The sequence below is a fragment of the Sinohyriopsis cumingii genome, chromosome 12, assembly GCF_028554795.1.
Source record: "Sinohyriopsis cumingii isolate HCF-2022 chromosome 12, ASM2855479v2, whole genome shotgun sequence".
Lineage (NCBI taxonomy): Eukaryota > Metazoa > Mollusca > Bivalvia > Unionida > Unionidae > Sinohyriopsis > Sinohyriopsis cumingii.
The window spans coordinates 79,063,056-79,078,073 of NC_142972.1; positions in this window are offsets into that span (position 1 = coordinate 79,063,056).

Here is a 15,018-nt window from a genome sequence, read left to right on the forward strand (position 1 = left end):
ATCTGTGGGGTAAAATCTAACAGTTCGATCACGTGGAAATATTGTTACTGCGTTAGTCCATGCGTGCGCGTTATGATCGATAATATTTATTGGAGCTCCTTTCGATTTATATTTCGACTGGTACAGTACTTCTCCCGTTATTGTCGCCACAGTTATTGGAAATTTTAATATTTTTCCTAACTCAGCAACATCTTTTATTGTAGCACCGGTGTTCTTAACTGAATCAGCCCACGAGTTTATTTTTTCACGCCTTAAATCAGTTAATCCATTTCCACGCATCGCGTTTGTAAAGTGTTCTATTACTCGTTCAGCTACACAATTTAACCTTGAAAATTTCATCGGCGCTAGTTTATCAACGTTGGGTTTTTTATTTATCTCATAAATTCCATAAATAACTGCTGTTACAGGATACGCTCGCTCATAATACGGTTTATCAATACCAGTCAATAGACCCGGTCTGGAATTTTTACTTAATATGATAGTTTTATTATTACCAAGGACAGGATCATATTTGTCACGGATAATCCAACTATCTGTTTCTGTTAATACAATAAATTTTACTCTGAAGAAATATTTTTGATTGCCCTCGTATTCAGCGATGTAGTTAATGATAGTTGCCGCTCGCTTGTCGTTCATTGTGGCGTCCGTGACAGCGTCCTTGACTCCGTCAAGGCGTATGATCTTGAACGTTGACCATGTATGAGATGCACCATCCGTGTAAAATTCTTTCTTAGCGTCATGAATTTTCGAGATCAAACTTTTATTTTTCGGATCAACCAGATCTCGTACTGGCAAGTCAGAAGATAATCTGTCAAGGTTGAATTTATACTTAACAGGCCTAGTTTGGGATAATTTTTCAAACTCGTTCATATAATTAAAACAAATATTTAAATAAAGAAAATTATATATATATATATATATATATACAATGTCCCAATGTAGATGGTTGATGATCGGCTCAGCAAATCGATGCAACAAATCCTGTAGAAAGGAATTTTGTTGGATGCACTCACAAAACATACGACGAGGAAGTCTAGGACCAATACCATGTCTACGGTGTGGTATTGGAGTGCGAGTAAAGACAGAATTATGTGGGAAGTGCGGCGGGAAACGGTTCAGAGAGCTCAAAAGATATTATGACAAAAAAAATAATAGCGGTGAAAACGCTATAAAATCCGTGAGGGATTATATATCAAGATTTCAGACAAACAATGATTTAAACATATAATATTATTATAATGGAGCAAAATATATTTGTCCCACATCCTGTCATAACAAACTATGAATCAAATATTAATGGTATCATCAGACACCGCAAGTTGAAGAGACCAGTTGGTTGTATTAATAATGTTGGTTATCTTAGATTTACAGTTGGGAAAAAACATTATTTCTGTCATAGATTTACGTATGAATGTTTCTTCGGAATGATCAATGATGGTCTTGTTATTGATCATATTGACGGGGACACTCAAAACAATAATTTATCCAATTTACAAGCTATCTCTCACAGCGAGAATAATACACGCGGTAATACAGGAAGATGTAAGACAATCGGAAAGAGGGCGGTAATTTCTACAAACATAGAAACCGGTAAAATAATTATGTTTCGTTCGATGCGTTCAGCTGCAAAATATTTTGATATTCACTCACATTCAGTACAAAGAGTGGCAGAAAATATATATAAAACAGCTTTTTCGAAAAAATATAAGCAGAAAATTACATTTCAGTATCAATAACTATCATCACCACATTATTAACTATCATCACCACATTATTAACTATCATCACCACATTATTAACTATTATCACCACATTGAATTAATTTTTTAATTTATGTCACAGTAGGTCCTCCATACACTACTGAATTTTTGATTACATAAGGGAGATTACTTTGTAATATATAGTTTTCTTCGTAGATGGTTGGTTTTTTATGATCGTAATTAGTCAGTTTAACTAATTACATCGTATAGTGCCGACGAACCTAACTCATTAGACTCATAAGTATTATTTATGGTTTTTAAATATTTTCCCATCATACAACACATGATAATATTATTGATCCGTAGGAAGCTGTGTGTGAAACAGAAACCGTTACTCATTGTAATTGACCTGCAGTTGTGTGTTCACTGAACTTACAATTCTGGAAAGTTCTTTGACTGGTGCATTAATGCTACTGTTATTATTGATTTTCGGTCTGCTTAGGAAACCAGCTACAAATACAGAAACTATTATTCAGAAACTGTTATAAATACAGAAACTATTATTCAGAAACTGTTATAAATACAGAAACTGTTATTATTCAGAAACTGTTATAAATACAGAAACCGCTACAAATACAGAAACTGTTATAAATACAGAAACCGCTACAAATACAGAAACTGTTATAAATACAGAAACTGTTATTATTCAGAAACCGCTGTTTAGTGTAAATATTGGTTCCTTAGCTATATATTAACTTCCGAAACATATGTTCGTAACAATGTTTGATAGCTCGATCAGTATGGTATTGGACTGTGGCGCTCGCGGTCCAGGATCGAATCCCCATGGCTGACAATTTGTCGGTGGTGCGCATAATTGCGATTTTTATAATAGTGGGGGGAACCGCAAGAACCCCTCCGCTCAGCAAAATTCACCCACAATATTGACTTGTGGTTGATACATATTTTCGTATCACCCACTGGATTAATTATTGTGGGTGTGATTTTGCTGAGCGTATATGTTTGTACTGTCCTTAGTTAAGTTATATGTTTGTACTTCATTCATAATCTGAGCTCGCTAATACACTCGATAGGGGCTCTTCATTCATTGTATATAACCATTTCATTGTATATCATTCATTTCATTGTATATATCCATTTCCTTAGTTAAGTTATATGTTTGTGCCGTCCAAGCATAATCTGAGCTCGCTAATACACTCGATAGGGGCTCTTCATTCATTGTATATAACCATTTCATTGTATATATCCATTTCCTTAGTTAAGTTATATGTTTGTGCCGTCCAAGCATAATCTGAGCTCGCTAATACACTCGATAGGGGCTCTTCATTCATTGTATATAACCATTTCATTGTATATATCCATTTCCTTAGTTAAGTTATATGTTTGTGCCGTCCAAGCATAATCTGAGCTCGCTAATACACTCGATAGGGGCTCTTCATTCATTGTATATAACCATTTCATTGTATATATCCATTTCCTTAGTTAAGTTATATGTTTGTGCCGTCCAAGCATAATCTGAGCTCGCTAATACACTCGATAGGGGCTCTTCATTCATAATCTGAGCTCGCTAATACACTCGATAGGAGCTCTTCATTCATTGTATATGTTGTGCTGTCCCTGAAACATCCCGACGAACTCGCTAATACACTCGATAGGTGTTCTAGGGATATTTTTTTTATTTTAAAGATTTATATATTATATAATGAACCATGAAAATATCAATGATGTAATTGTCGCTATTAAAAAATTAAAAAAAGATGGAATTAATATATCTGATGAACTTAATCCTGAAAAAATAGTTTCTGACTTTGAGATTTTACAAGAACGTAAAACCATGGGCACACACACACTATCATCTGAATACAGGCTCATGAAACGGATTCAATCGGCAATGTTTCAGTCGCTAGCTACCGTAGAAGATGATCATGTGAAGGAGTTCGTTCCTCTTTCTACCGCCGTAGAAAGAATTAAGTCGTTATTATCCCACGAGTATGAGGCAAAGAAAACGATTAGTACTCGCATAAGACTATTAAGAAAAATAATGTCAGATCGTGAAACGATCCAAGGTAACTTCGTTACTGATGAAACGATCCAAGGTAACTTCGTTACTGATGAAACGATCCAAGGTAACCTCGTTACTGGTGATAATGAAAATGAAAGTTTTGGTAACTGGGGTCCAAGTCAACGCTGACCACGTGTATTGGTAGTCAAAATCAAGAAAGTTCTAACCTTGTCAAATTTGTTCCTAATAAATTTTATTTATTATAAATTTTATTTATTATAAATTTTATTTTTACTGAGGATTTATTTTTTTTTTACTAAAATCAAGAAAAATGCACAAATTACTTGATTCTGACGGGGTAGTTGGTAGTCAAAATCAAAGAAAAATGCACGAACTACTTGATTTCTGACGGGGTAGTTGGTAGTCAAAATCAGGAAAATTGAGCAATTTCGTTGTATTTTAGTAAAAAAAAAATAAAAATCTCAGTAAAAATAATATTATTAATAAATAAAATTAATTTATAATAAATAAAATTTGTTAGGAACAATTTGACAAGGTTAGAACTTTCTTGATTTTGACGGGGTAGTTGGTAGTCAAAATCAAGTAGTTCGTGCATTTTTATGTTTCTGACGGGGTAGTTGGTAGTCAAAATCAAGTAGTTCGTGCATTTTTATGTTTCTGACGGGGTAGTTGGTAGTCAAAATCAAGTAATTTGTACAATTTCAGTAAAAATCAGGAAAATTAATAAATATTATTTTTTTTTGTGATACAAATTTTAATTTTACTTTCATCGACTAGCTTTTTTAGTTGCCTGGGCCGATTAATTTGTACCAAACACAAATTTGTGCCAGTAATAATAAAATATTTTTTTAAGTTGATCGAATTTGATTCTGAAGATCTACGACAGAAATCCCTACGACGGAAGTCCTTAGACAGAAATCCTTAAGACAAAAGTCCTAGGACTTTACATACAGATTTATTACAAGCTCTTCTTCACGTATGTCAATCAAGCGATTAAGGTGGTCTGTGAGTTTAAAATTGATTCGTGTTAACATATTATTGTGACACCGCAAATACACGGGATTAGTTGGTTCTTGCACGATTAAATTTCCAGGGGGGACTTGTGGTGTGAACGTGTACAGGATGTATCCTTGTTGAGCCTGATTTGATCTTCCGAGATCTATTTGATAGCTGCCATCGATTACGTCACAAACCAGATTGACCGCGACCGTCGGTGTTATATTAACGATCCGCGTGGATACGTGTCTTCCGCCGCCGTGTGGATCATTATCATATCTGAGAACGGTTGAAGGCGGAATTAATTTTCTCCATGCATCGAGTATTTTAGGAAAAAACTCATCAATGACATCACTGACAGATTTTCTTAACTCGGTTACACTATACCCGGGAAATTTATAATTTGGTACATCGGCTTCTGTTATTTTATATTTTTCTAACCATGCCTTCGCATCAGAATTTTTAGGTGATTTTAAAAGACTAACCATCGCCCGAACTATTCGGCTATTAAAATATTCCATGTCTGATATAAGCTGATTTAATCTTTCCACACGCGTGATGATTTTTTCACGCGATGACGCTGATATGTCAAAAATATGTTCGTTAAAATATTGATTTAGTTGATCTAGTTGTTTTTTACACTCTTGATTGATTTCCTGAAAAAATCTAATAATATCACTCCGATCAAAAATCACATCATACCCCCCTTCCTCCGGATTTATAAAAGACCATGCCTCAATATCTTCGCGAAAGATAAACTTGTCAAGCATCGATTTACTTTTAAAAATAGGTAGTTCCCCACTGTATAATGGATAAATTTGATGATATGATTGTCTATCCGTGACATAATCAGACTTTTTCGGTTCTGGTGGTATCGGTGTTATCGGTGGTGATATTTCAGGCCATCCTAGCACGGATCTGATTGAAGATTGATAAATATCAACGGCATAATCAGGCGAGTTTATTTCAACCGTCGAGGACAACGTCGGCTCATGAACGTTTATTGATATTTTTGATTCCTTTCCTGTTATTGATTTTATTCTACGCGCAAATTCCTCACCGATCTCTTCAATCTGGTAACTGCCGGTTGGTATTCCAACAACAACCCAGTCAGGTGTTCCATCGGGTTTGTTGTTGTTAGTAAATACGAGCGAATTATTTGCTGGTGTACCATTAAATGATTTTGATCTGATATTTGGCCAGCTGTAATATACTCGTAATTGTGCTAGTGCTATTTCTTTTACTGGAATTGCAGTAGGAAAATTAACACTAAATTCAGGATTAGTTGAACTTACCGAGATCATCGTTATCTTTGGCGGAGTTGTGTTGGTCACGATCTGCTGGAGTAATTCTGTCATTATTGATACTTGTATCTTTAATACCTTCATCGTATATTTTAGTTATCATTGAAAATTCGAAATCAGATATAATTCCATCACTGAGACTCGTTGATAACAACGAGGATAATTTCGAGTATGCTACCGTCGCTGTATGTAATTTTATTTTGTAATCGGATAATTTTTCGTTCGTACAAGTACATATTTTTTTTGTGATGATACCAAGCACACCTGCAATAGTTGTTGCTGCTGAAATACAGATAGTTACAGCTACTGGTGCCATCGTTGTCAACGCTGATAATATTACACCGGTTCCAGCAACAACAGAGGATACTGAATAAACAATCACATCAACGATAACCAATCGTCGTCGATATTTTTTTACTTTTACTGTATATTGATCGACTTGATCTTTTAGCGTCGCCTGCCATTCACGCGCTTGATTGTATCTGTATTGTGCACCGTCCATATATTTTTATGCAGTAACCAATTGAGGTGTTTCAGCTACAAATTCCAAACACCACCAGAAGGATGTTGCGGTTAATTTCTTATCAGCTGCTTCCAGAATAAATATTTCTTCGGTTCCGCTATTTAATACAACAGATACAACCCCGGAAAACCTGTCTGTGGAATGACGCCATGGAAACGTTGTAAATATTTCAAATTTTTCAGCACTAAACACAGATAGCCTGTACACGCCAGTGACTGTTGCGGTATATTTGATGGTATTATTTTGTTTTGACCATGTTGCAAATCCCGATGATACCGTGTATACGATGTTTGTAATATGCCCGGGAGTTATTGCAGCTGAAATTTTAATCAAATTGGTTTTACTGACAATCTCAGGAATTCCCGCTACGACGTCTTGCTGTGTTCGTTTGATCGTGTCTAGGTTATTTTTGATATCAACGAGTTTCATGTCAATGACGTGTGGAGTACCGAGGAATTTATCTATAGATTCATCGGTTTTTTGAAAATTTCTTCGGAACCTTGAAAAACCGGTTACGTGAACATCATATTCGGCCCGTAACGTGGATAATTTATTATCTACGGTGCCATAGTTGACATCGACGTATTTTTTTGTTGCTGCGTCTTCGTCAGATGTTGGATCTCTTAAAACTACTATTTTATTTCCGTTCATGCTAAGTTCACCTGTCATTGTGTCACCGGTGTTTTTTACGCGATTAGCAACACTTTTTGCAATTTCATCTCTGATGGTTGCTAATGATACACTTGAATCTCTGATTCTACCACCGTCAGTAAACACGGGAATATTATCTGTAACTGCACCGAGTACTCGCCGGACTATATCATTCCATTTGATATTGCTGGTTTTTAGTTTACCATATCGATCTTGAAAAATAACAACCTCATCTGGATCAACTCCAGCCAGGTTCATAATATCAGCGAGGTCATCTTTAGTCGCATACTTTGACAGATCAACGTCGGATTTTATTTTCTTACTAGTAGAAGATCTTCCGTAAATATCAACCATTATAATAAGATCCGTTGTTTAAAATGCTTTACGCGCAACAAATCGGTTGCTTGTATAATCGTGCACGACTTTATGTGGCGGCTTGGATGATTTTGATATAGCGTCGAGTACATTAATTACTTCACGGCCGCATATTGGCGGATCTGTCATTGTTTGTGTGGGTAGCGTTGAATACCAAACTTTGTAACCAGAGGTTGTTGCGTGGAGTGGTGCGACATACTTGATAAATTCAACAGGTGGAGCTAACCCGTACGAATCAAAATAAACAATTCCACGCGGATCAACCGCGTATGATACCCAATGAGTACCGGGTCCGGAACGTTTGTCAAGATTAATAATACCTGTTTCTAGTTTGTTTGGTTGTTTCGGTAATTGATCTCGCATAAAAACACCTCTAAAGGCGGATATTTTTAATTTTTTAGCAGCATCAAGTAAATCAAAATTTGATGCTGAAACGTCTAACGAAATGATCCTGGAAGCCTTAGGCCTCTCCCCCAACGAGATCCCGGTAATCTTAGACCGCGTCCCTTTTTTTTGTACCCCTTTCCTGTTGCTTTCTTTAGTGCCATTTCAGCGGCTGTTCCAACAGCACCTAACGCGGCCGCTTTTGCTACGGCTGGAGCAGCTGCAGCTATTAATGCCGGAATGGCCGCAAGTAGTGGGAATATACCACCCGTTTTAACCATGTCTTTGATGGCGCTCGGGGAGAGATGGAATTGAACTCCAGTTTTTGATTCTAGGGCTTTATTGAAATGTTTAATCTGATTATTTGTCAACGATAATTTGTTTGGACCACCACTAATATGATCTCGTTTTAGTGATATTTTAGTTCCGCATTTGTTGGCGGTTTTTGATTGAAGTTTTTTTACCTGACCGGGGGTCAGAGTAACATTAACATGACTATACGACATTTTTATATAAAATATATTTTTCTAAATAAGACGATTAAAGATTTTCCACCGGTGCATCAACGACCCTCATTCGACCACTGCCACCTTCAAGTAACATGGCCTTGTCGCTAAGTATGACCGCGATCGCTTTGTAGGCGCCGCGAACAATTGGTGGACCAGCTATATCAGGAGGAGGGTTAGTAACATGAGCTCGAAAGTGTATATCAACAACAGATTGTTTGGATAAATCAAGATGTTCTAGTGAAAAATAATAAATCGGATATAGACCTGTAAAATCTAGTTGTGATATTTGCAAGCCGGTATCTATATTTTGATCACGTCCCATGAATGACATTAAACGATGATATGCGCGCGCTACATGATTTTGAACAAAATTTAGTTGTATATTTTCTGTTGGTTCTTGATGTCCATTTATCCGTAAGGAAATTTCATTAACTCCAAGGTTGTCAAATATCATATGTGAACGTTCTTGATTATTCGTCCGAGCATTATCTTGTAGTGCAATAAAAATATGCCGTGGTGCAGAAACACCCTGTTGTGATGCTATATGCCATGTAAATAAACCATTAATATTGCTTTGAGCAGCATCTGTGGTTACTGTTAACCATGATAGCAATGATTTACCGCCTTGATCCATAAAAGATAGTAATTTTTGTTCCTCAGTAATAGATGGAGTCATTACTGGCATCCACAATGAAAGTTTTGATATATTTACTTTACCAGCATCAGCAACACCAGCACCTCGCCAGATTGCATCATTATCATCACCTTTTCTTACGAGCACAATTGTGTGTTTAGCTCCAAAGATGACTTTTCTAACATTTCTGCAAAATCCAAAGATGTGAGATAATGGAATTGCACATGAAAAATTTCTATTATTTCCCGACAGCGCTGATCGGCGTGTTGCAAATCCTAGGTTGTAAGTCGCATTAACGCTTTTTATAATATCATAATCAGCACCTGGTCTGTCTGCGTGCTCAAAATCAGCTGGTTGTGGATCAACTGCAGTAGCTCGTGTTACCAGTACTTTGGTATACTGAACATGATCAGCGTTGTTGGTAATATCCTTAGCAAACATCATTGTTGGACCAGCTGATCTTGTAAAGTCGTCAGAATATCTCGCCAGACCAATTATTGTTGTAGCAACATCAACATCCTTCTGAATTGATTCAATATTTTTTCCATCAATCATGTATGTGGCGCTATCAAACAACGCCATAATCCCGTTGTTGACAAAACCAACACGCAGATTGGCACCATATGCCGTATCATCCCCCTTTACAAGTCTACCTTCTACTTCAATAAACGCCTCAGCGGGCAAGAAATATCTACTTGTATCATGAACCTGTAATTCGATTCTCCCCGGATGATTTGGTTGTCTTGCGTCATAAGAATAAAACTGATAATCACGTACTGACTCGTACTTAAGGACAGGTGCCTCCATATCAAATGCTGGGTCTGATTCGCGCCTGAACATTTTTATTATAGTTACCATTTTTCCAAATGATGATCATCGTCGACGAAGACCACTTCCTGCTATTAAATTTGCTGTTATATTTTTTTCTGCTTCTTCAGATATCGCCGCTAGTTTTTGATTTGCAGCCTGATTTATTATTTTACTTACGTCTGCAGGCATCACCTCAGTACTTGCCAGTTTCACCGGTGGTTGTTGTTTTCGTCGCAATAATCGTGCTAGTCTTTCTTTGATCGCCGAGAGCGCCTTACCAGCAACATTGACAATTGCACCAGGAGCTTTATCACGAACAATATCAATAGCCTTCATCGATAATTGTTTTGCAACAGGTGCTACTTTTGGAGCTATCCTCGTGAATAATCCTCGAATGACATCACCAAGTCCATTTCCGTAAATAACACTATAGATTGGTAATCGTGAGTTTACCGCTCTAACCTGTGTGGGTTTACGATGATTATCATGCACAATCATCTTATTTTATTTACCATTTATCTAACAACTAGTCATCAACGAGCTCATCAATAAGTTCTCGGTAAACGCCAATATCCATGATACCACCTTGAAATAGTCGCCGACAAATATCAGCTGCTTCATTGGTTATTTCTGGTGAATTATTTCCGGCACGTTTTCCTCCTATGAGAACTTCTAACCGTGACACGTCATTGATGATATTATCAGGACATAAACCACGTCCTGTTTTAGGTTCATCTTGAGGTGTTTTAAATACTGGTGGTTGCATTACCGGAGTAAGTACTTCAGTGGTGGCCGGGGGCGAGTCACCTTCTCGAAATCCATGTGGTGAACCTGTCGGTGTAAATGTCATTTTCGGTGCAGAAATTTTATGTAAAGGTGAAGGAATTTTCTTCGAGGAGGGTGATTTAAGTGACTCTTTAGCCTTTTTAATTTCCGACATCAACCTTTGCTGTGGCGAAGAAGATTGTTGTTGTTCTATTTGTTGCAGAGGTGGAGGAAGCTGATACTGGGAGGACTCTCCTTGTTCTAGTTGTTCCCATCTCTCTCTATAAAGTCTTTTTACTTCCTCTTTAAGTCTTTCAAATTCTGGACCTCTAGCTTGTTTTTTGTTGTAATATACGCGATATATCCATTTAATGAAATTATCATCATTTGTTTTTTCATAACGGGGTTTTAAAATACTAGATTTATTAGATATACTATTTAATATTGCTTCAGGTAATCTCTCTCTTTCAGTTTTTCTAATTTCCTCAACAACTCCTTCGTTAAATTTTGCAATTAATTCTACGTTTTCTCCTGCTGGTTTGGATTTAGATGCAAGTTTTTTTCTCACATCGGCGACTTCAGTACGAAGTTCTCCAATACGTTCAAGTATTTCCTCACCAACAGGTGGAGGTTGAGCTGCAGCTATTTTCCCAGCTATGCCAGTTGGAAGGTCTCGTAAAATCTCCCTCGTCTGTTCAGTCAGCGCTGCAGTTTGTTTTGATACCGGAAGAAGATCTTCTTTGATGACAGTTCTAACTTTCTTAGTAGCTGCAGTGACGGGCTTAAACAGTTTTTTAGTGTCCTCTTCATACTCAACTTTTGCTTCTTGCTGCGCTTGCAGATTTTTTCTAAATGAGTCTCTGACAGGAAGAAATTTTTTAATTGTTTCTAATCGTTCTCGTGCTGTTCTTGCAGTATGAGATTCTGGATGTATCATTTTATTATAACATAATAATTTAATTAATATCAGCAGAAGAGGAATACAGAAGTTTGATGATATATTATAAACACAGAAAGAACATAAATCCCAAAATAGAAAAACCACCATCAGAACTTGAATATTACTTGAAACATAGAACAAATTCCGAAGATTCAGATGAAGATGAAACAGATGAGGAAAAACGACAGCGAGAACGCGTTGAAAAATATTCATCAAACTTGGTATGGTGGTAAATTAATAGCAGCAGAGAGGGTACCTACCAACGTTGGTCGTCAAACAAATAAACAAGAAATAAATAAACACGTAGAGTACTTTATTTTTTCAGCTACTATTTCAAACTGAGGTTTTATTAGCACAATCGTCCATTACAGAAATAAAACATCTCAAGGAAAGTTCATTTTTAAAATCTTGACCTTTCTACGAGATGATTTATTTGTTTGTTTTATTTGTTTTGTCGGAATTCTATGGTCTGTTCACCCTCTCTGCTGCTAAAAGAGAGGAATTAAGGGGCGTGAAGCAATTAGAGAAACTAAATGAAAATGGGAGGGAAATAACAGGGAAAGACGAAATACTAGGAAATATTAAGGATTTTTAAACAAACTTGTATACTTCACAAAACATAGATCAATTAACTACAAATGAATATCTAAAAAAATTATATGTGATAAGGTATCTTCAGAACATAGGGACCTGTGTGATGATTTCATATAAAAAATGAAATAAAAATTACAATCAGTCAGCTAGCGAAAGGGAAATCCACAGGGAGAGATAGACTCACGGCGGAATTCTAGAAAAAGATCCAAAGTGAGCTCGCGCCGATTCTGGAAAATTTATATAATAACATTCTTTTAAAAAATGACAAGATGACTGAAACAATGAGAGAAGGTTTAATAACAATTAAATACAAAGGGAAAGCGGAGAGGGAAAACCAAAACATAATAGAGGCCCATCTCCGTTCTAAATACAGATTACAAGATTCTAAGCAGAATTTTAGCAAATATAGTTAAATTACGTATAAATGAAATCATACATATAAACCGATGGTGTGTGCGTGGGGGGTGGGGTGGAGGGTGAGGGACGAAATATGCAAAATAATATCCTAAATATAAGAACTATAATTGATTATTTAAACGAAACAGGTCAACATGGTGCTATGGTACTTTTTTTGACCAAGAGAAAGCTTGCGACAGATTGGAAAACAACTATACCCAAAAGGTATTAGAGAAATCTGGATTTGGAATTAACTTCCAAAACTGGACTAAAATCCTGTACACTAGAATAACAGCCAGAGTATTGGCAAACAGCCCTGTCACTGACAAATTTGATATTCAAAGATCGGTGAGGCAAGGCTGACCATTATCGATCCAATTATATGTAATAGCAATCGAAATACTAAGTATCAAAATAGGGAACAACAAAAATATCGAAGGTATACATATCCCATGACTGGATTAGGGAAAATGAAGCATAAAAATAAGAGAAATAAAGTAGAAGAGGAAAACATCCATATAGAATGGGATAGAGCGTGGAGGCACTGGGCCAACGTCGGCTCGGTAAAAATACAAAGTCTCATATTTAAATATTTGCATAATGCTTGGCTAACAGGCGAGACTGCCTTGAGAAGAAGGATGATTCGCACAATAATTAAATGTCCCATGTGTAAAACATCCAACTTCACAAAATATTACGCCATCACACAATGTGAAAGAAGGAAGGACGACCGAATTAAATTGATAATGGAGATCTGTAAAAAAATGGGAGACATATCAAAGGTTCCTATTCTATATTTGGACGGGAATTTCGACAAAAACAATAATTAAGATAACATATTACATTACAAAAACAATGATGGCCTGTGGCCAGTTAATAACAATCAAGAAATAACTAACATAGGCCATCATAACCGATAGAATTATTTAAAATTCAAAAATTAAGGACTAATTAAAGTTAGTAAAAATCACTTGATATCTCTCAAAAATTTAATATAAAATGGATTTATATCCCAAACAGGGAGTATGGGTGAGAAGGGGGCCTCATTACGAGCGCTAACGCAAACGCAGGCTAAGACCTCGATCCCACCCCGATCTCCCTGGGAGGTGGCTACCCCAGAAAACATGTAAATTTAATATACCGTTAAACACTAATTAATTGACATGTGTTTATATACAAAAATACCAAACAGGGAGTAGGGGTGAGAAAGGGGCCTTGGTATAGCGCTCATTACGAGCGCTAACGCAAACGCGGGCTAAGACCTCGTTCCCACCCAGATCTCCCTGGGAGGTGGCTACCCCCAAAAACATATCAATTTAATATACGTTAAACACTAATTAATTTGCATGTGTTTATATACAAAAATCTAACAATCCTTAGGGAATATTCTCCTTACGTTTAAATGTACAAAAAGGAAAGGGGGCTGTATCACATGGCGCCACGCGAAGTGGAAATGCCCATAAAAGAGCCTAAGAAAAACACCCCATATTGAACACTTGCACATGCAAAACACAAAAAAAGGCAATATCTTTACCTCTCTCTCTCTCTCTCTCTCTCTCTCTCAACTATACAGCTCCCGTACACTATAGTTAACTAATAATATAATAACACCCCTATAGATAACACTAGGAAATATAAATACCCCATCAAAAATTTTAAATAAATAAATTTCTGATTGAAATTTCTTTTTATAAAAATGAAACAAACAATATGCCTGGGGGATACACATGCACATAAGGCACATTTTACTTTTTTTGGAAATGGGAGGGGAGCATCTGTCTGGTGCCCCTACCCCCCCCCCCCAATGTTTACTGATTAGATACCTAAATATAAAAGCCTTATCGATTGCTGAAAACATCCATTCAGTACTAGTTTAGAAAAGGTCATTACTTACATTGTTGCCTGGAGACTATAAAAAATTGTTCCAAGTCATTGTATCTGCAGTCTAGAAGACAATAGTTGAGTAGAAGTATCAGTACGAGATTTATATCCTTAATACTTCCAATCTTCTTTGTCCCACCATTTTGATGTATGTTATTTTCAAAATACTGTACAGAAAAAAGTAATGGGAAAAATCATTGTCATAATGTTTTTTTAAAACTCATTTTGATGGACTCTCCTAGTGATAATCATGTATAAAAAACGTTCCTAATATTTAACATTTTAACGTACAAATATTGTTGTGTTTGTGAAAGTTTGCCATTGAAACCAATTTTTAATAAGAAAAATTCCAGAATTTTTCAAATAGATCTGGTATAATGGACATGACAAACAATAATACTCTATGCACACTACAACATTGCATGACTTGCCAGAGTTTGGTCGCATTTGAGATTTCTCGTTAAAATTGCCGACGTCAAACTGATAAAGGTTTAATTTTTTTTCTCGAAAGTTTG